The sequence below is a fragment of the Arvicola amphibius genome, chromosome 3 (assembly GCF_903992535.2).
Source record: "Arvicola amphibius chromosome 3, mArvAmp1.2, whole genome shotgun sequence".
NCBI classification, from domain to species: domain Eukaryota; kingdom Metazoa; phylum Chordata; class Mammalia; order Rodentia; family Cricetidae; genus Arvicola; species Arvicola amphibius.
This window is the reverse complement of record NC_052049.1, coordinates 43002496-43028101: the sequence shown is the minus strand read 5'-3', so window position 1 is coordinate 43028101 and position 25606 is coordinate 43002496. Positions and strand designations below refer to the sequence as shown.

The following is a 25606-nucleotide window of genomic DNA, read 5'->3' as shown; positions in this document are numbered from 1 at the left end:
AGAAAGTTTCCAGACATCTGTCTCCTTCAGCAGCTACATGGTGTCTCTTTGACTCTGCCTATTTTATCTATATATCTCTTCCAGCCTGGCTATATTCTGCCCTGCAGTAGTTCAAAGTAGCTTTCTTCATTATCCAATAAAAGCAACATCTATAGAAAAGGACATCCCACATTAAGTAAGTGTGTGTGTGTGTGTGTGTGTGTGTGTGTGTGTGTTAGGTCAGAGGACAACTTGAGAAAATAGTTTTCTTACTCTATCATGTGGGGCCCTAGAATTGAGCTCAGATTATTAGATGTTGCAGCAAGTACGTTTACCTACTCGATCCATTAACATACCAATCCTTACATGTTGGAATAATGTCTAAAAATAGAGTCATCATGCGAAAGGAATTCTGAGTGCTTGTGAGAAAACTCCAAGGAAACAAGACTATGGTTTTGTAGTCTCAGTTTCATCAAAATTACAAACTTGTTCTTGGAATGTGCTCCCTGCTCTTCCCAGGTGTAGCAGTTAAAGAGTGAGTATTCTCTAGACTATTTATTACAACTGGTTATTGTTACTTGTTTATATGCCTCCAAGGGAAAACCATGTTTTTGCCACATGTGGTTTGTCCTTGTGATTATATACTTCATTTATGTGGTTCTTTGTAACCCTCAGAATATAGATAGTCTGCTGAATAAAGTTGGCTATTGCATGCGACTCTAGTCCACCTCATTTTTGGGCTCTATTCTCCCAGATTCAACCATCTTTAAAGTAGTAAACACTTGAATTCACTTTCATGTATGATTAAGACATTATTCATCTTTTATTTTTGTACCATTTGTATAATTACATTAATATTTATATATTTACATCTAGTGGCACCATTTTGTATATTTATATATAGTTTCATTGAAAAAGAGTCCCCCTTTAATACTTAATTGCTGATATACATGTGTAATTAATAAAATGACTGTACATGTATATAGCTGTTTCTGAATTTTACTTTCTAACTTATATAAGAAAATCCTATATGATATTATTTTCCATAGCTTTATCATAGGTCTTGATGTTGAACAATGGAAATCCTTTACTTGTGCTCCAGTTTTTTATCTTCACATAAATTTTATATAAAAATCCATATGGTTAACGTCTTACCTTAAGGTTTTCTAGACTAAAATGTTACATTCCTAGTTGTATATAATTTAAAAATTGTGACTAGATGTTGAAAATTTTCTGCATAATTTTAAAAAGAGCTATAAGACATTGTGGATTTTTTCTTTTATATATGTTAAAGTAATGAAATTATATTTATTGTTGGCTATTAAATAATTCTTGTCATTGAATAAACACTGTTCATGTCTTAATCTTTTTATGTTACTAAATTTAATTTGTTAAAATTTAGTTTAAGAATTATGTCTTTTTGTTTGTACAGAATCCTGGCCTATAATTACCTTTCAGTGTCTTTCAGTTTTTGATGTGAAGATAATGCTGACACAATATGAATGGGAAGATACCACTTTTTTCTTCTCTGAAAGAATTTGTATAAGAGTAGTGTTGTTTCTTTAAAAATCTTTGAAAGAATATCTAGTTTTAAACTTTTTGTTGAAAAGTTCTCATGTATGGTTTAGTTTCTTTAATAGTAATAAGAAAAGTTAGATTGTAAATATTATTTTTTAAGATTTATTGTCAGAAAAAGTATAATCTATAGGCTCTGTAGTGCTGTTTTCCTTCTGTTTGTCTGTTGATAAGACTTTCATCAACCAATCTTGCTAGGGTATATCAACTCTATCAAAGTGTTTCAGTGAATGAAGATGTAGCTTGTTTGGCTTTATTTGTATGGGATTTTAAATTTGTGCTTTATTTCAGTTTTAGCTGACATTTATTCTCTAGCCTTCTACAAGGTAGAAGTTACAATGCATCATATAAATATATTATTTTAAATGATGTCACTGGGTCCTTTATTTTAATTCTTTAAAATTTATTTATTGAAACTATCTTGCTATGTAGCCCTGGCTGGCATGGAGCATGTTATTTAAACCAGACTGGCCTCAAGCTCACAGAGATCTTCCCGATTTTGGCTTTTGAGTACTGGGATTAAAGCCATGTGCCACCACAGCTTATTTAAAATATTTCTTTTTGAGATTTTGTTTATTTTTATTTTATGTGTATGGGTGTTTTGCCTACATATATGTTTGAGTATTATATGTGTTTAGCACCCTCAGAGGCCTGAAGAGGGTGTGAGATATCCTGGAACTGGAGTTATACATCGTTGTTAGCCACTCTGTAGGTCCTGGGAACTGATCCTGGGTCCTCTGAAAGAGCAGCCCATGCTCTTAACTGCTTAGCCATCCTTCCATCTGCTTTTTAATTAAAAAATCCATATATGTATATAATGAAATATGACCATATCTACCTTTCATTTTTCCCTCCAATTCTACCTATTCACCAACCTGTCTCCTCCCAACATTGTCTTTTTGACAAATATTTTCTGCTTTTTCTTTAATTATATATACATAAGACTGATTATATATATATATATATATATATATATATAGTCAGTTACTCATATGTTTTCAGTGCTGATCACTTGGTATTAAATAACAAATTCAAAAGTCCACAATAAAATAATTGTAAACCCAAAAGACAAACATCAGAAAGATTATTCACAATGACAAAGTTGGCTTCATCTCTGAGATGTAGGGATGATTCAACATATAATGCATAATAAATTACATAAACAGGTTTACTTATAAAAATTACATGTCATGCAATAGATGCAGAAAAAGTCTCTGAAAAAAATCCAACATGACTTCATAATAAAGTCCACGAGAAAGTAAAACTAGGAGGAACATATGTCAACATATTAAAAGCTATATCTGGGAAGACAACAGCCAGCAGCATCATAAGTGGAGAAAAACTTGCAATAATCCCACAACAGTCAGGAATGGGACAGCACTGCCCATTATGACCATTCTTTCCAATAGTGTGTTTGAAGAACTATTTGGAGCAATAGGGCAAGAGAAGGAGATTAAAGGGATACAGACAAGGAAAGAAGTTAAACTATTCTTATTTATAGATGACATATACATAAAATATTCTAAAAAACTCTACCAGAAAACCTAGAAATGATAAACCCAGCAACATGGCAGGAAACAAAACCAACTTGCACAAACCAATAGATTTTCTATATACTACCAGCAAACATACTGAGAAGGAGATCATGGACATACTCCCATTCATAGTAGCTGCTGTGGGAGCTCCTTCCATTCCTTCAGCCAATAGCCTTTAAGATACCAGTGCACCTTGGGAGTGGCCTCTTATCCTATAAATGCAGCTATAAAGTTTGTACTTGCTCTCTTGCTTTCGGCTCTCGCTTCTGGCTGCTAGACTTTGTTCCTGTTCCCCATTTGTGTAGAGGACCGTGATCTAGGACAGTGATCTGTAAGTATCCCCTCAATAAATAACCCTTTATTATATGTTATTCTGAACTAGTGTGAAAATTTTTTTGTAACATCCACCATCAAGTAGCCTCGATGAAAATAATTTGTAATAAACCTAACCAAATGAGGTGAAAGACCTCTGCAATGAAAACTTTAAACCCTTGAGGAAAGAGATAAAGACATTAGAAAATGGAAAGGCATGTCATGCTCATGGATTGTCAGAATTAATAAGGTGAAAATGACCATGCTAGTAAAAGCCATTTACAGATTCATTAAAGTCCCCATCTCAGTCTCAGAAATACAGAGTCTCTGAAAATTCATATGGAACCACAAAAGACCCTTAGAGAGTCAGAGCCATCCTGGGCAAAAAGAACAGGGGTAGTTGGATCACCATTTCAGATCTCAAGATAAATTATGAAGCCATAGTAATAAAAATATTACAATCCTGGCATAGACCCAGAAAGTACTCCCTCTAAAATCAGGAGTGCCTGGATATGGTTAACAGCCATGCTGTGTCCAGACACAGTCTTTCACAGAAGGGCTCGCTCCTGGCCTAATCATTGCCCAAAGGCCCTGCTCTTACCAGTCACGTTGTGCCAGCATTACTCCCCAGTCTCTGTCTCCTACATTCTTTCTACCTGCAGCCCTGGTATGAAACCAACTTGATTATAGTATGCATAATCTCTTTAATGTGCTGTTAAACTAGACTTCCAAGTAATTTGAATTCTTTTTCCTCTGTAGTTACCAGGAATATTTCGGTCTATGCCTTTCTGTTTGGTGGACTTACCAGGTTTTGATAGTGGCACTGGCTTCCTGGAGTAGAGCTTGCAAGCATTCTCTTTTCATTTGGTAGAAGAATTTGAGGAGCTCTTGACGTTCTTCTTTAAACGTCTTATATAATTCCGCAGTCTATCCACCCAGTCCTGAGCTTTATTTATTTCTTTTCTTTTTTTTTTTTAAAGATAAACTTTATCGCTGCCTTCAGTCTCACTGCTAACTAGAGATCTGTCTTGCTTTTGTGTGTCTGGCTTGATTTTCATAGGTCATCTGTGTAAAAAAAAAAAAAAAACCTATCCATTTCTTCTAGGTTTCCCAATTTATTTGAGTATGTTTCCATCATATTCCCTAATGATTTCTATATTTCAGTGGCATCTGTTATAAATCACCTCTTTCATCTCTGATTTTATTAATTTGAATCCTTCATACTCTTTTCACTAGAGACTTGACCTTTTTATTTTTAAAGAACAAACTTTCTCTCCCCAATCCACTGTATTATCGATATCTGCAATGCCGTCTTCACCAATCCAAAGTGCATCAATCAATGTATAATGTTTTTGACTTTTCTTGTTACTGATTTCTGATATAGTTCTGATGCAAAGAATTCTTTATATTTTTGTATCTGTTAAGGCTTGCTGTTTATGACACGTTATTTTAGAGAACCTTCCATGGGCTGTTGAGAAGGAGCTGTAACAGTTGGAGGGTTCTGCAGCTGTCTCTTATGTCCATTGGATTTGTGATGAGGTTTTAACTCTGAAGATTTTATTTCACTTTTAATATATTGTGTACACGTATTCATATTTTCACATGTGTGTGTGGGTATATTCATCCATGCACGCCAGAGGTAGAGTTGGTGTCATTTTTGATCACTTGCCACCTTAGTTTTTGAGACAAGGTTTCTTTCTAAACACTCCACTGTCCTTTTATTCATACTGGCTGGCCAGCAAACTCCCATGATCCCCCTGTTTCTATACCTCCAGTTCTGGGGTTACAGAAGTACACTGTCATGCTTGGGTTTCAGTGGGTGCTAGGGAAGCAAACTAAGGTCCTTACACCTATGCAGCAAGCCCTTTACCCACTGAGCTATCTCCCCACCCTCTTTATTTGTGTCTGGATAATCTGTTAATGAGAGTAGATATTGATGTCACTCACCATCGCTATATGTGAATCTGTCCATTTATATCTAGTAGTGTTTGTTTTATAAAATTTGGTACATCAGCATTAAGGGCATACATGTTTATAATTGTTACATCCTCTTGATGTATTCATAGTTCCACTTATTGATGAGTAGTGACCATCTTTAGTCCTTATGACTAATTCTGGCTCACAGTCCGCTTTGCCAGATCACAATGGTGGTACTCTTACGTGCTTTTCGATTTCATTTATTGAAATATTATTTTTTAGACTTTCATTTCCATTTCTTTTTTCTGTTTTATTTATTTATTTATTTATTTATTTAAAAATTTCCGCCTCATCCCCACCTTCCATTTACATCCCCCTCCCCCCTCCACTCCCCTTCCCTCTCCTGTCCTAAGAGCAGTAAGGGTTCCCTGCCATGTAGGAAGTTCAAGTGCCTCCCCCCTCTATCCAGGTCTAGGAAGGTGAGCATCCAAACAGGCTAGGTCCCCCCAAAGCCAGTATGTGTAGTAGAATCCAAATCCAGTGCCATTGTCCTTGGCTTCTCAGCAGCCCTCATTGTCCGCATGTACAGGGAGTCCGGTTTTATCCCGTGCTTTTTCAGTCCCAGTCCAGCTGGCCTTGGTGAGCTCTGATTAGATCAGCCCCATCATCTCGGTGGGTGGGAGCACCCCTCGCAGTCCTGACTTCCTTGCTCATGTTCTCCCTCCTTCTGCTCCTCATTTGGATCTTGGGAGCTCAGTCCAGTGCACCAATGTGTGGCTCTGTCTCTATCTCCATCCATCGCCAGACAAGAAATGGTTTTATCTTATTTTAAATTTACTTTTACAGTCTGACTCTAAATGGAAAGTGAAGACTGATTATATTTAATGTTGGTGAGTAAATAGTAACTTTTCCTTTCATCTCATTGATTTGGCAATTTACTGAGTTAATAATTTTATTCTTTCCACTATTATTTATTTTCCTCCTTATGTGATGAATTCTGCCTCAAGATCTCATGGTTGTGTATCGTTCTTCCTCTTCTGCGTCTAGGATCTCATCGGGAATGCTGTGCAGTCTAAACTTGGGGTTCATGAATTTCTTTAGTCTGTTTACTGTGGAAGTTCTTTATTTCTCCTTCAGTATTAAAGAATATTTTTGATACAGTAGCCTTTGCAGGTAGCTATTCTATTTCAGGGTTTTGAATACTACAGCCCATGATTTCTTGGTCTTTAATGTTTCTTCTGATTGATATGTTGTTATTCTGATTGATTTGCTTATTTTTAAGAAACGTGGCACTTCTGTTTTAAGCTTTTAATATCATTTCCTTGTTCTGTACTTTTGGCACTTAGGTATCATAGCACATGGATAACTTCTGTTCTGAGCCTGCCTGTTTTCCTCGTGTACTTGAATGCCCATTTGATTACCTAGAACTGGAGAATGTTCTGCTCTGATTTCATTAAGTAAGCTTTTAAGCCTTTTCTCTATTTTATGACCATTTCTAACATTATTTATTTGTATGTGTGGTCTCTTCTGAATGTAGAAACCCTTATCCTTATCCTCATTCCTGATTTCTGTTTTGTCTTATGTCTTTGTTAAATTTCTTATGCAAGTTGTTGAATAGCTCATTCAATATGTTGATATTTTCATTTTGATAATTTCTTTTATTTTTAAAATAGACTTGTTGACTTTATCAGCTTATTTAAATACTCATTGATGTAAGCTATCATTTTAAAAACTAGACTTTTGAATTCCTTGGCATATTAATCGTTATTTGATGCTTAGATTCAGTTAATTCAAGAACTGTGGGTTTTTGGAAGAGGCCTGTTGCCACTTTGTTATACTTCTGTATGTAAGTAGTAATTTCTACATCTTTTGGAATGACTATTTCCTCCAATTTTACTTGAAGGCCTCCTTTACTAGTAGCTTTCTCTTTAGGGCTCAATCTTCCAGTACCACTCAGGAGAAAACAAGCTGCCGTAACAACAATGCCAAAACAAAGTAGATAGAGAAACAGGGCTAATTAAAACCAACTGCTGTATCATCAATAACCATAGAAAATAAAGTTGCAATAATAGTATAAAATAAAATATGGAGTTAAAAATTAATTAGCACAAAATAAATGAAATAAAGCTGGGAAAAAGAATAAAACTATGAAAAAAGTATTGTTAGGTAAAGAAGGAAGGAAGGAAAGAATAATGTGACAGAGGAGAAGAGTAAGTGACAAGACTGAAAAAATTTGTAAATTAGGTAAAACTGAGAAAAGAAAAAAACAATAACTGAAAATCCAGGGAGCACAGAAGAATAGAAGAGACAGCAAGGAGTGGAGAGGATTGGCTTCACATCAGAAACTTAGTCAGAAGGCCGCAAAGGAGCATCATCTCACATCCAACTTCGTTTATATAAAACGAGCTATCTCGGCACCACCCATCCTTTCTAACCTAACCTCTCTGGTCTGTGGGTTGTAGCATGATTTTCCTTTACTTTACAGCTAATATAGCCATCCATGTATATGTGAGTACTTGCCATGTTTTTCTTTCTGGGTCTTGGTTACCTCACCCAGGAGGATTTTTGTAGTTCCATTCATTTGCCTACAAATTTCATGATGTTGTTTATTCTGCCTTCAATATGTGCTGGGGTAAAAGCGGTACAGAAATTATGGGAATGGCCAACCAATGACTGGTTCATCCTGAGACCTGTGCAAGGAGAGGGGCCCCACCCTTGACACTGATTGGAACTCCAGGACCCAGAGGATGGATAGTCCAGAAACCTAGGATAGAACCAAATTCGTCTGGCTAAAGAAAAAAAATGTCAGTGTAGTGATGCCTAATGATACTCTGCTATACTCATAGGTTGGTGACTAGCCCAATTGTCATTAGAGAGGCTTTACTCAGCAACTGATGCCAATGGATGTAGAGACCCACAGCCAAACATTAGGCAGAGTTCAGGGAATCCTGTGGAAGAGGAGGAGGAAAAACTGTAGGAACCAGACGGGTCAAGGACTCCCCCCAAAAAGCTCACAGAATCAACTAACCTAGACTCACAGAGACTGAACCAACAACCAGGAGCCTGCATGTTACTATGTTACAGTTGTGTGCTTGTTTTTCTTGTGGGACTCCTAACAGTGGGAGCAGGGGTTCTCTGACTCTTTTGCTGTCTGTTGGGACCCTGTTCCTCATACCGGGTTGTCTTATCCAGCCTTAGTATGAGGGGAAGTACCTACTCTTAAGGCAACTTGATATGATCCATGGACGCCTGCCCTTTCCTGAATAGAAATGGAGGAAGAATGGATGGGGGTGTCAGAGGGGAGGAAGGAGAGAGACTGGGTAAAGGGAAGGGAAACTGCAGTTGGGATGTAAACAACAACAACAACAATAACTAATAATAATAAATCATTAAAAATAATTTGTAATTTATGGAATAGTTTCAACATTTTGACATGCTTTAAAGTGTTTAAAATAATTTCACATTATGTTTTGAGGATGTCTTTTGTGGCATAATACAATTTTTATTTAAATAAAAATGTGGTTTAAGGGGAGAGCCTAGCTTGTCCTCTTCAGAATGCAAATGCGCTAGTGAGATACATTGGCTATGGGAAGTGATCTTATGAAAACATTGTTCTGTGCTCTCATATGTTAGTTTTTCTGATTTTAAGGAGAAGTCGTATTGCTATTTAATATGTCTCCTTTGTGTTTCATAAAGGCATTCCATGGTAACACAGGACTCTTCCCGTAGGTTTGTGACAGCTGTGAAAAGCTCAGCATCCTGAATCCACTCCTGATTTTCAGTGGTGATTGCTTAAATCCTTCAGTCTTAAGTACGATAACAAAAGGGAAGCACATGATTTCTATATTAAATGAATTAGGAGTGCATTTTGCAGTTTTTGGTAAGTAATACCTTCTATTATTTGAAGTTTGCAAAGCAATTTACATAAAACTAGATTATTAGATTCTAAATAACAATAGTTAAGACATTCTATTTATCAGCATATAGGTGCTCAGAAGCAGTTATCAGGATTGTACAATGAGCTTGGAAATTTGAATTCATATAGTGAAACTTTTAGTTATACTTGTGCAAAAGTAAGACATGTCACCAGAGGAATTACAACCATGGCTTTTGGTTCTCCACATTGTCACAGAGTGATGGATAAGAGAGTGACCTGATTGCTGGGCTCAGGGTTTACTTCTGGAGTCCCAGCACTCAGGAGGCTGAGGCAGCAGGATCACCATAAGTCTGAGGCCATTTTTGAGAAAGTTATATGAGGTGCTGAGAAGAAGGTATATTCTTTTATGTCTGGATGGAATGTTCTATACATGTCTGTTCAGTCCATCTGAGTCATAAGCTCTGTTAGTTCCCTTATTTCTATTATACTCAATTCTGAACTAGTGTGGGATTTCTTTTTAGTGTCTGTCTTCATATTTTTTTTTCTGACTGACCTGTTCAGGGGTGAGAGTGGAGTGTTGAAGTCTCCTACTGTTAGTGTGTGTGGTTTAATATATGACTTAAGCTTTAGAAGTGTTTCTTTTACATATGAGGGTACCCTTGTATTCAGGGCATAGATGTTCAGTATTGAGATTTCCTATTGATGATTTTTTTTTCTGTGACTAATATGAAATGTTCTTCTTTGTCTATTTGATTGATTTTACTTTCAAATCTATTTTGTTAGATAGTAAGATAGCTACACCAGCTTGTTTCTTATGTCCAGTTGATTGGAAAATTTTTCTCAACCTTTTACCCAGAGGTGATGTCTTTCTTTGAGGTTAAGGTGTGCTTTTTGTATGCAGCAGAACGGATTCTGTTTTCATATCCATTCTGTTAGCCTGTGTCTTTTTATAAGTGAGTTGAGTCCATTTATATTAAGGGATATTAATTACCAGTGACTGCTATCTCCTGTTAATTTAGGCTTTGTTGGTGGTGATGTTAATTTGTGTGTTTTTCCCTTCTTTGGGATTTGCTGCTGTGAGATCATCAATTTTTCGTGTTTTATTGATGTAGCCAACTTCCTTGAGTTGGAGTTTTCCTTCAAGTACTTTCTGTAGGGCTGGGTTTGTGAGTGCCTAGGTATTGGTTAAATCTGGTTTTGTCATGGAGTATCTGATTTTGTCTTTCTATGGTGATTGAAAGTTTTGCTGGGCATAGTAGTCTGGGATGGCATGGTCTCTTTATGTCTGCATAACACTTGACCAGGACCTTGTGGCTTTCATTGTCTCCATTGAGAAGTCAGGTGTAATTCTGATATGTCTGCCTTTATATGTTACTTGGCCTTTTTCCTTTGCAGGTCTTAATATTCTTTCTTTATTCTGTATGTTTATTGTTTTGATTATTATGTGCTGAGGGAAGTTTTTTTTGATCCAGTCTATTCTATGATTTTGTTAAATATATTTTCTGTGCTTTTGAGTTGAACTTCTTCTTCTATACCTATTATTCTTAGGTTTGGTCTTTTCATAGTGTCCCATATCTCCTGGATATTTTGTGTTAAGCTTTTGTTAGATTTAATGTTTTCTTTGGCTGATGACTCTATTTACTCTATTGTATCTTCAGTGCTTGAGATTCTCCCTTTCATCTCTTGTATTCTGCTGTTTGTGCTTGCATTTGTGGTTGCTGGTTGTTTTCTCCTGATTTCTGTTTTTATAATCCACTTGGCATGTGTTTTCTTTTCTTTTTTTTTTTACCAAGAAAGAGCAAAAACAGTGTGTCAACACTGATATTTTAAAAGAATAAAATTATTACTTTAAATTTATATGTATTTACACATATATATTATTTTAATCCAAGAGATTAATAAAATACAGAAAAACATGACATAGTTAAGTAACATTATCTTGATAGTTAAAGCAATATGGACAAATACAAGCAATATTTATTGAGCATATCATATATACATATACATATCAGCTGTGGTGACCATCATGCCATCTCATTGCTTTAATCATTCTAGTATATACAACAAATGAGGACATTGAGGCTTACCAAATCACTCTTTACTTCATTTGTCTAATAAAGAGTTGATCCATTGTTTCCATTTAATCACATCTCATAACCTGCCTGTTCATATTATCATCACACATTGGTCAAAGATTTGTGGCAAAGTAATGTGTTGTTGGACCGTGAAGAGTACTCCACAAATACATACCCATTTGTTGATTGTGGCAAATTTTGGAAAAGATAGGCTTATCATCTTCATTTTGAGTTAAGATATCTCAGCAGTATCCCTCTGCATACATGGACAAGTGTCCAAATATAAGAAAAACATATAGTTATCCTCCTGGATACTGGAAGTAGACAAGATTGCCGGGCATGTGTTTTCTTTATTGTCGCTGTTTCAGTTTTCAAGTTGAACAGTTTCTTTCGCATGTTATGTTGCCTTTTCTGGTTTTCTTTAAGGGATTTGTAGATGTCTTTCAATTTTTTGTTTGTCTTTTCCTCTATTTTATGTTGATGAAAAAGTGTAGCAGCACCTGTGACTGAGGACTACGGAGACTCCTGGTTAGGTTTAACATGCTTATCCTCTCCAGGCCTGGGCATTTAAGCGCTTACTCCCTAGCTATCGGCACTATTTTGGAAGGTTCTGAAACCTTATGGATGTCTTGTCATAGACCAGCTAGAGGGTGATGGCTACTTTTGGTTCTGGAAAGAACTCTATGCATCCTGATTGTTTCTCCCATTGCAGATGAACCTCTGACTGCAGTTTATCACCTGCTATTTAATTATGAACCAACTAATCAGTTGATTGGACATCCTGTTAAGACCAAAAATCCTCCATTTGGTTGACTTCACATTTCCTTTTGAGGTCCTTCTCCCTTGCAACTCCTGCTGCAGGTAGGTTCTACTCTAAGAAAGTAAGAGGGAATAGCCAGTGCTTGTTGATTATATTCAACTTATCTGTTCTGCTGTTATACTGCATTTTGTCATTTTAACATTTTTTATTTAATTTAATGCAATTTGGGAAGTACAAAATATTTTTAAAAAATAGAAAGTAATTAGAGTACCATTTATTTGGTTTCATTCTGTTGCTCTAATAAAACATGGGGAAGAAGGGATTTCCTTTGTTCATACTTCTAGGTAAGTACCAATCATTGAGAGAAGTCATGGCAGGAACTCAAGCAGGAAATGAAGCAGAAACTGGAGAAACACTGCTTCCTGGCTTTCTCTCAGACCTATCACTTAGCTAGCTCTGTCATAAATCCTAGGAGGCAAGGAATGGTGCTCCCCAGAGTGGACAGGATTCTTCTATATTGATTAACAATCAATACAATCTCCACAGTCCCTCAGGTGATCTTTGAGACTGTCTTCTTAGGTTACACTACACTGTGACAAGCTTGTTGTAGGAGGCCACTTGTTTGTTTCCTTGCCGCCCAGACTCCCAAAATAATCACACAGAAACCATAGTATTTGCAATATTCTTTGGCCAATAGCTTAAGCATATTTCTGGCTAACTCATACCCTAAACTAAGCCATCTCTATTAATCTGTGTATCACCATGTGGCTGTGGCTTACTGGGTAAGTTCTGTCCGGCGTTTGTCTCTGGCAAAGGTTACATGGTTTCTCCCTACTCCGCCTTCCTTCTCCCAGAATTCAGTTTAATTTTTCCTGCCTAGCCCTATTCTTTTGCCCTATCATAGGCCAAGACATTTTCTTTATTAACCAATGGTATTCACAGCATATAGAGAGGAATCCCACATCAGAAGCTGATAATTAGAACTAAATAAGCATCATCATTTAGGCCCACATATTATGGTATTTCCCACTTCTTTCATGCCCATTTTCCCGTGTAGTTGGGGTCGCATTGTGACTATACCAGTTGATGCATTTGCTTTATCTTGATCATTCTCAAAAGCATTTCCATGAATATGTGAGTTTTATTCTTACCCGAAATTTAGGGACAGTATGATAAAAGACTTTAAAGACAGGGAGAAAAAAGGAACTACTCAAGATGAGGATAAGATAACCTTGATCACTGAAAAAGTGGCTACCTTAGGCTGAGTGTGCTGTAGATTGTGTACAGACACTGGAATTTTAAGACAGTATGAAAATAAGAATGTAAAACTGATTTTCTTGATTTCTTTTCAAAATGTGGTTATAAAAATATTAAAATTCCATTGTATACTTTTAGCTCCCTTGTCAAGAATCAGGTGTTCATAGGTTTGTGGGTTAATATCCGGGTCTTTGATTCGATTCCATTGGTCAACGTCTCTGTTTTTATGGCACAACCAAGCTGTTTTAATTACTGTAGCTCTGTAATAGAGTTTGAAGTCAGGGATGGTAATGCCTCCGGAGGTTCCTTTATTGTACAGGATTGTTTTGGCTATTCTGAGTTTTTTGTTTTTCCATATAAAGTTGATTATTGTTCTCTCAAGGTCTGTGAAGAATTTTGTTGGGATTTTGATAGGGGTTGCGTTGAATTTATAGGTTTCCCTGTTCTTTCTCAGTTGTAGGAGCCAGTCCTGTAATGTGACCCCCTTACTGGCTTCTTTCACTTAGCATGTGTGTCAGCACTTATTTCTTTGTATTGGTGAGTACCACACCGTTTATGGAGAATAGCAATTTACCCATCCATCAGTTGATGGAATTTGTTTCCACCTTTTCCACCAATATAAATAGCGATGCAGCGAAAATACATGTGCCAAGTGGGGTTTTTTTTTCTTTTTTTTGGCCTCTTAGATATAGTGACATAGGATTTGAGGTGCGGAGTCAAATGGAAACTGACAGACTGTTTCCCAAAGTGGCTGCCCCGCTTCAACATTCTCCCGTAGTAAGTAAGTTACCTAGAAGCTTCCGTTTCTCCACCTCCCTGCCAACACTTGTTACCTTCCCCATAGTTTGTTTTTTTTTTTTTTTTTTTTTTTTTTGGTTTTTCGAGACAGGGTTTCTCTGTGGCTTTGGTACCTGTCCTGGAACTAGCTCTTGTAGACCAGGCTGGTCTCGAACTCACAGAGATCCGCCTGCCTCTGCCTCCCGAGTGCTGGGATTAAAGGCGTGCGCCACCACCGCCCGGCCCTTCCCCATAGTTTAAAGGCTCTTCACTGCTTGTTGGCCATTTGTGTCTTTCCTTTTGAGATGTGTCTCTTCCTGTACCCTTTTGAAAAGTCTATTCTTGAACCAATGTATTGAGTTACATAGGCGTTCCTGTCTTCTAGATAAGGCACATGAGATTTATGATGGGCAAACATTTTTTTTTCTCCATTCTGTCACCATCATGCTGTGCTGTGCTGATGTCATTTGAAGAATCAGTTGTTTTTCTGTTTTTTATTTTGGTTTTTTCGAAATGGGTTTCTTTGTAGCTTTGGTGCCTGTCCTGGAACTAGCTCTTGTAGACCAGGGTGGCCTCGAACTCACAGAGATCCACCTGCCTCTGCCTCCCGAGTGCTGGGATTAAAGGCATGTGCTACCACCACCTGGTGAAGAATGAGTTTTAACTATTGAAATAATCTATTTTTTCTCTTTTACTTGTGCTTTCATTATCTCATTATCATTTTTGTGAAGCTGAAGCCAGTGTCTAATATGCTGTCACTGAATTGGTTTATTTCAAGAGTTACATAATTTCTGGTTTATCTTTATGCCTTGAGCTAGTTCGAATTAATTTTTGTGTATGGCATATGATGGCAGTTCAACTTTTTAAGTAATCTGTTGTTTGAGAACACTTATTGTAAAAAACAAAAACAAAAACAAAAACCTTTTTTCTTCCACTGGGTTGCCTTGGCTCTTGCCTCAAAATGTAAAGGCTTATTAAAGCCGTTCACACAAGTTCTATTGAGCTGTGCATGTCTGTCCACACCATATCAACTGCTCCACCTTTGTAGGAAGCTTTAAAACAACTTGGTCAATTTCTTTAAGAATTGCTTTGGCTATTTGGGGTCCTTATAGTTAAAAATGAATTTTAGAATTAAATTAATTAGGTTAATTAATTTAATAATTTATTAATGCAGGTTAAATGTCCTGTAGAAAGGCAGGACTTTTGTGTGGATTGAGCTGAAATCTATACACCAATTCGGTTAGTATTGCCATTTTAGCTCTTTTATTTATTACTGTCCAACAACATGGGATAGTTTACCATCCACTTAGTTCTTCTGTAATTATAAGTGCTGATAGAGATGCAGAGAAAGGGGGATCTTTATGCACTATGCACAGGGATATAAATTAGTACAGCCAATATGGAGAAGAGCACAGAGATTCCTAAATACACACGAATTAGACTTAGCCTAGAGTTCAACAGTGCCATCAGTGAGTATATGGGCAAAGCAATGAGTTCAATATGCTAATGGAATATATGTGCGTCCACACTCACCGCCACATGACCTAGAGTGATAAAGATTGCGGTAACAAGGGTGGGTGGATAGTCATGTACTCACGGTGGAACGCTGTCAGGCCGGACAAATGGAGGTACCCTACTGTTCGTGAGAGCATGAATGAACCTGGAGATACCGTCTAAGTTAAATACACCAGGGACAAGAAGACAAGTGCCACATGATCTTTCAAATTGAGCCCCCAAAGTTTATTTTATATGGAGAGTAGAATGGAGATTACCAGAGCTGGAGTGCAGAAATAATGCTCCAAGGATATAAAATTACAGTTGGTAGGAGAAATTATTCCAGAGATCTATTGTCCAGCATGATTATTACAGTTAATTATATTATATTCTTAAAAAATGGTGAGACTTAGGTGTGCTTACTATCCATTGGCACACATTAAATTTCCATATTCTACAAAGTGCATTTACTTTGAAACATATAGTACATGATAAATATTACAGTTTGATTTATTGAGACAAAAATAAAATTCCAAGTTAAGTCATATTAATAAAACAGGATTATTAGCATTATTAGGAAACAGGCATATACCACTTTTTACTTACCTTCCTTTATCCTAACAAGGGCCTTTTCCAGTATTTCTCAATCCAAGGCAGTTTATTTTCCCTCCAAATTTGTCTTCAACTCCGCCATGATCCTTATAATTGATATGTGCCTTAGAGTTTCTAGCGCCATAATAAAACACCATGACCAAAAGCGACTTGGGGAGGAAAGAGTTCATCCACCTTGCAGCCTTCCATCACTGAGGGAAGACAGGGCAGGAACTCTCGCAGGAACCAGAGAGCGAGCTATGGAGGGACACCACTGGCTCGCTCCTCTTGGCTCCCTTAGCCTGCCTTCTACAGCACCCATGACCACTAGCCCAGGAGTGTTCCTCTTCACAGCAAGGTAGACTCTGCCACAGCAACCACCAACCAAGAAAATGCCCTACAGACCTGCTCGCAGACCAGTCTGCTGGGGGCATTTTCTCCATTGAGGCTCTCTCTCCCAAATGACTGTAGCGTGTGCCAAGTTAGCAGAAAACTAACCAGGACGGTGTGATAGAGCCTTGTCTGGCTGTGTGCAAGCTCAGTGATGAGACAACGATTTTTGACTGCTTATAAGTGGAATTAGAGGTAGAAAAATAATTTTTCAGGGAAATAATTAGAAGGAGACATATATATATACACACATATATATACATATACATACATACATATATATATATATATATATATATATATATATATATATATATATATATATATATAATTAAACCCAGGACATGAAATCAATGTGAGCAGATAGGCGTGGAAAATGAGCAATTCTAGTCAGTCTGCTGAGCCTGATACATAATTAGGGTAGTGGTTTAATTAGTCCAAAATATCAGCAATTTTTCCTCAGTGCAATGTAAAGATATTTGAGAATACTTTTGCATCTAATTTTAATCAAAAATTTGACAGTGCTTCTGCATACAAACTAATCAGCTTCCATCTGAAACTTGATTAGCTGATTATTCCTTAGAAACCTCTCTGTGTCTGTCTCCAACAGACCATCAGCCACAGGACAATATTCTCCATATATCTGCACCAGTTATTTTTCTAAAATATGAATAGTTCATGTAATGCTTCTGCTTCAAATTACATAACAGTTCCCTTTAGCCTAGAGTAACTGATCTCAAGTACTTTGGAGGCATATTCTCAAACTGGCTCAACGTTGCCTTTTCAAACTCAAGCCACCTGTCATATGTGAACTGTACTTCTGCCGTCACACTTATTAAGAAGCCCTCTTTTAACTCCTGATACACAGGCTGTCTCATGCCTGTGTCCCCAACAGTCTGTGCTGCCTGCCTAGAATGCCCTTCCTCTGTCACCTCAGCTTACGCAACCCTTTTCTGCTGTTCTTGTGAAAGAACACTCAGTTGAATATTTGAGATCATTTTTTTTCTAATACAAGCAGTCAGTGTTACAAATTTCTCTATAAGCTCTACTTTAGTGGCATCACACAGATTTTTAATGTATCATGTTCTTACCCTTGTTTAGCTGAGAGCACTTAATTTCTTGAGATTTTTCTCCTTTATCTGTGGGTTATTTATAAATAGATATTTTAGTTTCCCAGATTTCCTAGTTATCTTTGCCACTGGTTTCTAGTTTCTTCTCAGAAATCATATTTTGTAGGATTTACATTCTTTAATATTGGAATATTTGTTTATGATGTGGCTATATATATAGTCTACCTTGATTAAATTTCAATGTTTAGACCAATATATACTTTTTTATTGGTGGTGATTTTGTTTCTGTTCTTTTAAATCCTTGCAACTTTTCTATCAACTGTAATATTTAGTAAGTAACATTGAATCATTGAATCCTTCAGTTAGTTGAGCGTTTTTTTTTTTTTCTATGTTTGGTTAGATTTTGGTTGATGTATTTAAAGCTTTGTTGTTAGGTACTTATATAATCAATGTTGTTCCATATTGACTAGTTGGCTATTTTATTATATAAGGTGAAGGGATCCAAAAGTTACAGCCTTTTCTTGTTCAATTCTGTTGTTCTATTTTTGTAAATAATTTTTTCTACCTCTTTCTGAATTGTTCAACAAATGTTTAGTGCAAATTTTTGATATATAGATTTTGAAACTATATACAGTTTCACTTACCACAAATGGCTTTCCAAAATATATTTAGATGTTTTATGCATAGTGGTGTTTATGTCTGTGCACTATATGTATGCAGTGCCCACAGAGGCCAGAAGAGGGAGTTAGATCATCTGGAACTGGCGCTGGAGACAGTTGTTGGCAGCTATGTGGGTGCTGGAAACTGAACTCGTGACCTCTGGAAAAACGGCCAGTGCTCTTAACCACAGAGCTACTCGTCACGTTAAATGGAATGTAAAGGCTCATCTCTATGTGGTGCTCAGTGCCTTTTCTATTCTCTTTGTGGTGAGGCTGTCCTGTATCTCACATCTGCCTGTGTTATGAACCGCATATAACAGTTTAAACTTTGCTTTCAAACATTAACGAGTTTAAGAGAATTGTCTATTTATTCAGATATCTTCTATTTCTATTGCTTTCTTTTCATTTCTGATTTTCCAAGTTTATTTTTGGTATATTTCCCTTTGGTCTGAATAAATTCTGCCAAAACCTTTTGAAAGCATTTCTGCTGGTAAAGAGTCATCTAACTTTTATTTCAAGAGGAATTTTAGTTGGATATGGAATTCATGTGATGTCTCTTTTCCTTTAGCATTGAGTCATTTCTCTGCCACCTTTTTGACTCCAAAATTCATGATGAGCATTTTCAGTCTTTCACATTACTTTTCCTTTTTTTTACAAAGCATTGTTTTGCTCTGGTTATTTCTCGTGTTTTCTATTCAGTGGTGTGTTTCTGATGTGTCTGGCTCTGTGTTTCTCAGATTTTGTTCTCATGTGTGTTTGCTTTTGCTTAGATTTTGTTTATGTCTTCCATTGAATTGTGAGACTTTCTTTCACTGTTTCTTTATGTTTTATTTGATAGTATATCCTTCCTCCCCTTTTCTGAGATTTAGATGACATAGTTTAACCTGGTTTCTAGTTTCATAGGTTCTGAAACTCAGTTTATTATTATATTTTATTTTTTCTCTCTGATATAAAGATTAAAAATTTTTACTAATATATTTTTTTCTAGTTCATGACCTTTCTTTTCAACATGTAATCCACATTCTGCTACTGAGGTTATTCAGTATATTTCACTTTTATTTTCAAGTAAGAATTAAGAAAGATCCCCCCTAAGGTTGTGTGTGTGTGTGTGTGTGTGTGTGTTTGTGTGTATTTTGAACATGTGCACAAATACAAAGGCCAAAGGTCAATGCTGGATGTCTTCCTTGGTCATTTTCCATCTCATTTCTTGAGGCAGGGTCCCTCATTGGTTAGTCAGTAAACTTTAGGGAACTATTTATCTTACGTTCCCAGTGTTGGGATTATATACCGCTGCTCTGCCTGAATTTTTTTTTTTACATGGATTCTAAGGTTCTGGGGATAGAATTCAGGTCTTCAATAGTATGTGGCCTGAGCCACCTCCTCGGTTCCTTATTCTCCTTTATATTATTCCATTGGATTCCAGAATGATTTTACTTCTTTACTGCTGACTATTTTTTGAATGGCTGCATTATATTTTTGAAAGTTTTATTATTTTTGTCATCTCAGCATTGCCCCTTACCTCCACTTTGGTGTTTTCCTTCTTTTCCCGACATTTTTGGATTTTCTTCTGGATATTTTGAATATTATTTTGAGAGACTCTAATCTTGCTTTAGCTCCCTGCCAAGTGTTAACTGTGTTGCTTCAGTAGTTAACCTGCTTAGCCCCATGCCAGTTCCAGACTCACAGTGTAGGCTGTGGTTCAGATGTTGGGTGTGTTTGTAGTCTTGTAGCCCTTTGCATATTTCCTCCTTGGTGCTACATGGCAGCCAGGCTTTGACTCTGCCTGAGGTCTATCTCTTCAATTTTCAGAGTAATTCTCATGCTAACTATAGGCAAAGGAGAGCATAGTTCGTAAGTGGCATTTTGGGTTTGCTTTCTTGAGCTTTAACAGTCAATCTCTTTCAAGCTTTCCGTGTCCTCAGGGATCATTTTTCTGGTCATCTTAATGAAAAGCAGGGTTTTAGTTACCATCGACCCCTATGACCTTGTTAAAGTACCCTGTGTTGAGGGTCAGACAGGAGATGGCAATCAGACACACCAAGCAATTCAACTCTCTTTCAGTGTTGGTTCTTCGGGTGCCCATCACCACCACCGTATGCACTGGGCTGAGTGTTGGGGATAAGCCATTCTTTGAGTTTCTGTGGTTACATTTCCTTTCCTGACACCCAGATAAAGGACTTTTGAAGTTTTCTGCTTATATGCTCCTTCCTACATCTGTTAGGATGGTAGATGCTGGACTTCAAGAAACTAGTAAATGTTTTATTGGTTTAGTGAGAGCTCAAATTCTGATTCTTTTCTGGAATCCCCATACAATGGTTTGCTTTTCAGAAGCCTTATGTATTGTTCCATCCAGCCAACCAAGAAGTAATTGAGTTCCTGGAACTGATGGCATGTAATGCGCTTCTATCTGACCTGTAATAGCATGTTCTTCCCGTGGCTTGCAAACTGTGATTGTGTAGACATCTCCAGCGAACCAAAGGTGGTGTAGACTTTCTCGCGCTCCCTTCCTCCCTCCTTCCCTTCCTCTGTTTCTTCCCCCATCCATTCTCCTCTTTTCCTTTCTGTTTTCTTTCTTGCCTCTGCTTGCCCCTTAAATTGGTGGAAAAGAATGTTTGACTTCCTAATTCTTTGATCTCTTATCAAATCTGTATTCTTTTCATCGTTGACATCTTTCTATTTAACCATACCTGATCCTTGTCACCATGTGTTGCCATCATTGACTCTAACGTCATCTGCTGTGGCCAACACTATGCGGCTTTTATTTAAGCATTGTTCTTTGTAAATCTACTACTCACTTTACTCATATGTCTCTGATCTTATGAAAATCAATCTATCTTTTCTTTTCTGCCCATGAAACTATGTGGCTTTTTTTTAACTTCTCATTTTTTTCTTGTGTGTTGTTTTTCTGCATCTTGTGGTTTGGTGAGCTGTGCATGTAGGTGGCAGTAAGATTATATTAGTGATTTAGAAACATAATGGAAGCCTATGGTTTTTGTTTTTCAACCAAAAGTTTCTTTAACTGAAAACAAAAGATGTATAATCGTGCTTTACTCTATAACATTTTATAATACTGTGGCTGAAAAATTCAATAGTAAAAATTCTGACTTTTAATAATCTTGATGCTTTGTTTAGCAATTCCCCACTAAACCAGAGCACAGAAGAAAGAATATTAGGGGATTTCTATCTAACCGTAATTCTCATCCAAGCAAGGCAATATTAAGTATTAGTTGTGCTCATCCATTGTATTTTATTATATTTGAAGTGATGGAAGCCTAGAACCTGGTACAGAGTGGTATACCCCAACAGGCCAGGTGGTGGAAAGAAGGAAAGCAGGTGTAGGCCAGGGCAGAGAGGAGGGCTGATGTCACCGTTGTTAACCTCCAGGTTACCAGAAGGCGGAAGGAGCAGTGGGGACAGCTGCAGAAAAAGGTGGTGAAGGATGGCTTAGGTTTACCCTTGGGGCAGGGGCTTTGCTTCCCTCAGCATCTTGTTTCCCTAGAAAAATTATCTTCTGGGTGAATCATGGTTCTGACTTCTAACCATTTTGTAAACCGGAGGACAGTATTCTTCACTTGCTCTTAGCCCAAAGGCTGATACATAATAGATGACCATCTTCCCAATGGCACGATTTGTATTAGAAAAGTCTTGTTAGCCTCATCTATTTAAGATTTAGCATTGAGTTATAGCCCCAGTCACCACCCCCATCTTTATTCTCACCAAGTCACCCAGGATGACCTTAGACTCATTTTGTAACCCGTGCTGAATCGTGAGCCTCTTAGTCTTTCAAGGAACCTTAGTCTCTCAAGTAGCCAGATTGAAGATCTGTGTTACCAACCCCAGCTAGTCATTTCTTAATATGGGAGTACATGTTAATAGGAGCCAGGCATTTCTAACTTTTATAAGAGGCTGTAGTTAACATTTTAGAGATCCATATATATTGTCTCTTTTATCCCTGTATCTTTCAGTAACTGAGGATGGAAATTAAGACAACGATTTCACAGTAGTTCATCTGTAGCAGACTAGGAATCCTTTAAGTTTCTCTTTGCATAAAAAGAAATAAGGATAGACTTACTCAGAGTTGCTTTCATTGATTGACTTTTTGAAGCCAAAGGTCACATGACAGCTTGAGTGCACCTTGCCTATCAAGTAGCATAAAGAAATATGCTCACTTCACTTCTAATATTTTCTCGCTCATAATTAGTTCTCTGCAGAATTATCTGAGAATATGTTTTTACATTCCAGATTTCCTCAAGTTGCTGGGATAGAATTGGGGTTTGATCCAGATGCAGACCCAGGACACCGAGTCATAAGAGACACGTGAAAGTTCAAAAATAGTACCTGAGGTGAAAAAAAAAGTCTATCTTCTGGTCATTAAGGAGTACATTGCAAATGTGAGATTGTTTCTTTGGAAACACTTTAAGCAAATTCACTGATGTTATACACATGCTCATGCCCACATGTATTTGAGGGTTTTTTTTTTTGATGATTTCAGACCCTCAGAAAATAATGTTCCCATTGTTGTTTGTATGAATCATGAATTGAATCAATCTTATCTTGTATAAGCATGATTTCATTGTTTTGTACTATCAGATTTAAAAATACAGGCTATCGAAAATCCATGCATACCAATTCTCTTCCCTAAATGCCAGGCAAGTGTTGCCAAAAATGTGTAGCCCAAAGTACTGTCAATGGATTTCTAAATTCAAATTTAGTGATAAACATTCCTAAAACAATTAATATTTCTATTTTAGATATATTTTAATAATTTATATCATTTTTTTACTCAGAAAGAAACACAGATGACTGGGTTTTAAGAACTTTGCATATGAATTCAGTGTGTTCCCCACTATTTGATATGAACATTTTTAGATGCATAGGTTGTATGCGCTCATGCTGAGAGCCCTTTAGAAAATGCCAGATTAGATTCTACAATAGTATTCTAAACAGCCCCTCTCAGCTCACTTATATTACAACCCTCTTTAGAGAGCTGGGACAATAGGGTCATAGCTACCATTTAAAGATCTATGGACTAGGACAAAAATTTACAGTATTTAAATTTAAGAAAATAATGTCTTTATGTACACAGAAAAGGAATTATTTTCAATACAGGAGTAAATTTAAAGTGTATCTAATGCATTCATAATTTTTGGCTTAGAAAATTGAATTATGTTTTGATATTTCAGGGGAAAGATGGTTACAGCATGTTTGAAAGGTGCCGTCGAATGTTGAACATCGAAAATGCAAAGGTGCTGTCTACAGTCGTCATGAATCACTCTGAATCAATAAAAATTTTGCAAGGAAGGAAGTGTGTTTCAGGCCATCGGATGAGTTTGATCATGACAACAAAGAAATCACCGTCACTGACAGGTGACAGTCTGCTTTTGCTTCATGTGCTTAGACGCTGGCGTTCTGCCGTCTGAGGAAGTGTGAAGAACTAAAGGCTCACCTCTGTTTTCCAAGGTGAAGGGCAGACACAAGGGAGTCCACTGACAAGGAATGCTCAGGCATCCAAAGCCATGGAGAACAGACACGTTCTAGGAAATCAGGTCCTTTTTATGTCTTTCTGCTTCACCATCTTCAATAGCTTCTACAACATTTATCTTCTAATCTAGATGAAAATTATATCCTGCCAAATTAGTTTACTTCTGCCCAATTAAACATTTTGTCTTTTCCCACCTGATACACACTGTGCCTTGGCATATAGATCCCCACTTATTGATTGAGTTTAGAATTTGATTATTTTTATAATGTTACTTTGGCAACAATCCAAGACCAATCGAATTATAATTAGTTTTATAATTGGCAGATTCTTTAAAGATTATATTCTTAAATATATCCAAAATTCTGAAAGCTGTAATTATACCTTTTGGAAGAAATTGAATTATCTTTCTTTTTTAACACAAGAAAGTACAATTTTTTTAATATGGTTTATTTTTTTATATTTAAAAATTTCCATCTTCTCCCCTCCTCCTTCCCCTTTCCTCCCTCTCCTCCACCCATCCCCCCTCCCTCCCTCTCCAGGCCAAGGGGCCATAGGGGTTCCCTACTCTATGATAAGACCAAGGTCCTCCCAACTCCCCCCAGGTCCAGTACAATTTTTTAATGCCCTGACTATACTTTTTGACTATTTTTTCAAATCTCAAGATGGAAAACAAAATGATAACCTCACATATGATCACAACTAGATTGGCTCAGCAGGCTCTGCTTATGCACAAACACAACAGGAACTGAAGTACCATGAGTCTGAGAGCGAACGGTGGGGATGGAGGAGCTGCAAGGGGGAAAGACTAGAAAGGATGGAAACATGCAAGTTTTATACTCATGTGTAAAATTTTCAAACAATTAAATTATATAACAATCAAATATCCTCTTGGGGTAATATGTAGCAATACTTAAAAATTCTAAAAAAATTGACACATAAAAATTGTATTATGCTGTACTGTGTGATGGTTCTATATGTGCAGGCATCAGATTGTGTTCAAATCAAAGTGAGCATATCTATTTTCTTAAACATTTATTGTTTGTTTAGGTATATAATATCTTAAAGCAAGAATTAATTGATACATTTTTGATTATCTATAAACTTCATAATATGTTTTAAGGAGTTTTACTCATGATTGAAGAGTTGATTGTGAAGATAAAGAAATTCTGATTAAAATTTCATCATTGATTTTTTAAATTTTTTTAATTAATATATTCTAACAAAGCTTTAGTTATGACTTTAGAATATTTATTTTGGAGAACATTCATAGTTTAAATGGTTCTACTGCAATTTTAGCCTTTTCTTTGGCTGTTTTAACAAGGAAAAAGTTCCAATCTTCAGTCTTCTCTCATTTTCTCAGTTAAGAGTTATGCACAGTGTACTAGGGCAGAAATCACTTGTGTTTTTGAGGAAGAATCGGATGAACCATCAGGAGTCATTGCAGTGCCTGGCATAGAATGAAGAATCTGCCACATTTCTCCAGACATGAAAGAACATTTGTGCCAACTTAGAAGTGCAAGAAAGCAAGGCCTGAGAACTTCCCCTACCATTAATACATCTGATAATTCTGATTCTGACTAAATTTAATATTGTCAGTATGTTTTGGTAGTGCCCAAATGAATCCAACCACTTTTAGTGTTGGGCATAGTTACAGAATCTTGATTATTTTTATCATTCTAGAATTGATATTAATTCTAGGGATATTGCTCTAAATGTTCTTTTCATTTAATTTTTATCATGTCATTTAACTTTTGACTCTTCATTGTGTTGTGCCGGAAACATTAGCAAACCTTTATGATTTAAGTATAGACAGTATATTGTATATAGGCAGTTTATTGTAGATGAGATTCATGCTC

At 36.7% G+C, this 25606-nt stretch overlaps 1 pseudogene; it reads left to right on the top strand.

Moving 5' to 3' along the window:
- Window positions 1-25331, top strand: part of LOC119809208 — a 34841-nt pseudogene extending 9510 nt beyond the window's left edge.
- The last annotated feature ends 275 nt before the right edge of the window (window positions 25332-25606 follow it).